The sequence below is a fragment of the Petaurus breviceps genome, unplaced genomic scaffold (assembly GCF_028583685.1).
Source record: "Petaurus breviceps papuanus isolate PSGF00001 unplaced genomic scaffold, PetGlider_PUasm1.0 37, whole genome shotgun sequence".
Taxonomy (NCBI): domain Eukaryota; kingdom Metazoa; phylum Chordata; class Mammalia; order Diprotodontia; family Petauridae; genus Petaurus; species Petaurus breviceps.
The window spans coordinates 73,522,325-73,525,753 of NW_027186296.1; positions in this window are offsets into that span (position 1 = coordinate 73,522,325).

The window sequence follows — 3,429 nt, forward strand, 5'->3', positions numbered from 1 at the left end:
TGATTAAGGTTTTAAGTAAATTTTCATCCCATGGGACAGGTTTTGGTCAACTCAACAACCTCTCAGTTAGGAGGAATGACCCTGACCTTCCCTTAATGTTATTATTCCATGAGTCGGGTTTTGGTCAGGTGAGGTTAATAAGTAAAAAATTTTAAATTCTCATTACAATATTATATGTATGTATGTATATGTATATTTGTATATTTATTATATATTGTATGTTTACAGTGCCATGAGGTATAACTGGGAATATGTGATTTCCCAAGTAAACTTGGGAAGTATTTAAAGTTGGAAGTCATAACTTAATTCAATATCCTCATAGAATCATAGAAAAAGAAAAAGAAAAAGGCTGGAAAAGGCCTCAGTCAAATCCCCTAATTTAAAAACATTTTAATTCTGACATGAATGACTACCTAAAAAAGAACTTTTCCATATGCAGAGTAGAACAAAAAAGTTCACATTCATATTCATATTATATATGAAAATATGAATCTCTAATATATACATCTTTTTAAAAAAGCATATAGTAAATTCAGCATGTTACTTTCAAAGCTGTCATACATGTCTATTCTGAACTTCCTTCTGTTCTTTTCTGTACATTTTAAAAAATACTTCAATGACTCCTTTTTCTTAATTTTCTTATCATTTTGTTTCATCTTGGTTTTTTGGTAACCTCTGACTAGTTTCCTTCTTTCCTGAAAATCCCAACACTCCCAACCCAAGTGAAAAAGAACAATGCAGTTCTTGTAACAAATAATCTGAGTCAAAACAAATCCACATGGTGGTCATGTTCAAAGATGGATGTCTTCTTCATCAGCTAGTAACTGTCAGAACCTGAATTAAAACCCAGGTCTGACTCTACATTTAGTGCTCTTTCTGCCATGCCATGTCCTTCCCAACTTTGAAAATCCTGTGTGCACAAATGAAATACTACACTTACAAAACATTTTCACATACACTTTCTCCAATGGAAATATATATATATATATATATATATATATATATATAAAATTTAATGAGTCTTCAATTTCCACAAGTTAGTTTCTACAAACATTTCTTGAAAGTTTGGGTGGGGATGATGGAAGGGCAGTGTTAATGGTGTAGTAGAATTATCTGAAATGAAGGATGGAGACTACTCCTGTGATTTCACTGGAGTAGAGTATACCTAGGTAAGGAACTCCCTCTACCAATGCAAATAAGTACTTTTTCTGCATCTTGTAGTCTCAGAGTTGTCTAGAGCAGAAGTGTCAAACCTAAACAAGATTAAAATGTAATTAGGAAATAGTTAACAGGATACATAAAAACATAATAAAATGGAGATAATATTACATTTTGAAAGTAAGTCAGCATGTGGCTTCCCAGGATCCTTATGTTATGGACTAGTTACGCCTATTTCTATTTGTGTTGGATACTACTGGCCCAGAAGACCGTGAAGTTAAGTGACTTGGCCATGGTATATGTCAGTATCAGGACTTGAATCCAAGTCTTCCTTCCTTTGAAGGTGAGTTTTCTACTCTCCTCAATTGGTCCTTCCAACAACCCTGGGAGGTAGATACTATTATTATCTTCTTTTTGCAGTTGAGGAAATTGAGGCAGACAGAGGTTAAGTGACTTGTCCAGGGTCACACAGCTAGTAAGTATCTGAGGCCAGATTTTAACTCAGGTATTCCTGATTCCAGGCCCAGCATTCTAACCACTGTGCCACCTAGCCAAGACCAAAGTGGAGGGAGTGTTGGTACGTGATTTTCTGTTTGCAGATGATTATGTACTCAACATATCCTCTGAAGCTGAGATGCAACAAAGTATGGACCAATTATCTGATGCTTGCGCTAATTTTGGCCTAACAATTAACAACAAGAAAACACAGGTGCTTCATCAGCCACCACCACACCAGCCACATGTGGAATCATCGGTTACAGCAAATGGAGAAGTTTTGAATGCTGGGGATAAGTTCACTTACCTTGGTAGTCTACTTTCCAGGGATGTACACATTGATAGTGAGGTTGATGCATGTATTGTCAGAGCTAGCTTAGTATTTGGGAGGCTCAGAAGGAAAGTGTGGAAGAGAAGAAGTATTAGACTCATTACCAAACTAAAGGTCTACAGAGCCCTTGTGCTGACCTCATTGCTGTGCGCCTATGAAACCTGAACAGTCTATCAGCGCCATGCCAGGAAATTGAATCGCTTCCATTTGAATTATCTTGGGAAGATTCTGAAGATCACCTGGCAGGAGAAGGTACCAGGTACTGAAGTCCTTACTCGAACTAAGCTTCCAAGCATTTAAACTCTGACTCAGAGAGGACAACTTCAATGGGCTGGCCACATTTGCTTGCCAAAAAGACTGTTTTATGGAGAACTCACACTGGGCAAGCATTCACATGGTGGTCAGAAGAAGCGATACAAGGATACTCTCAAGGTATCTCTGAAGAACTTTGGAATTGATTATGTGACATGGGAGACATTGGCACAGGGCCTCTCATCATGGCATGTCCACATCAGAGAAGGTGCTGTGCTCTATGAGTAAAGCAGAATTGAAACACCTCAAAGGAAACATAGGATTCACAAATCTAGAGAATCCACCCCAAACATTCACACAGACTATTTGTGTCCAATCTGTGGTAGAGCATTCCGAGCTCATATTGGTCTGATCAGCCACAGTCAGACACATTGAAACTTGACTTTACCACAGCTATATCATTTTGGTCCTCTCTGAGAACAAAGGACAACAATCAACCATTTCTACTCTCCTCCACTATAAGATGCTCTCCTCTTCAAGAGCTATCAAAAGAACATGTATAACCTCTATCAAATTATGTACTGTCTCAAGAAGGTGGAGATAAGAAAGGAAGAGAGAAAATTTGGAATTCAACATTTGTTAAAAATGAATGTTAAAAATTGTCTTTACATGTAAGTGGGGAAACATGAATTTTTTTTTTTTTTTTGCTTTTTGGAGGGCAGTTGGGGTTAAGTGACTTGCCCAAAGTCACACAGCTAGAAAGTGTGTCAAGTGTCTGAGGCTGGATTTGAACTCAGGTTCTCCTGACTCCAGGGCCGGTGATCTATTCACTGCACCACCTAGCTGCCCCTCATGATTTTTTTTTTAAAAGAGCAATCCATAAATGAGGTGGAATGCTCAGGCTATGCTGACATTCTTTGCCATTGGGCATTGTAGCAGCAAGCACCCCAAGCGTCCTCAGGGTTTGCTGCCAATACAGGTTCTTAGATCTGCTTCGTTAAAGGAAAGCAACTCAAAATGGGTTAACAAGCTTACTTTAATCAGTCAGATATATATATCATTTACCTTATTCAGGGGAAAAGGTCAGCACCCCGAACTTCAAAGTACACAGACAGAATTATCAAGACAGAAACAGATCTAGTAGACAGATTTCAAACTGTCCAACCATTACATCCATATCTAGTCAACATCTG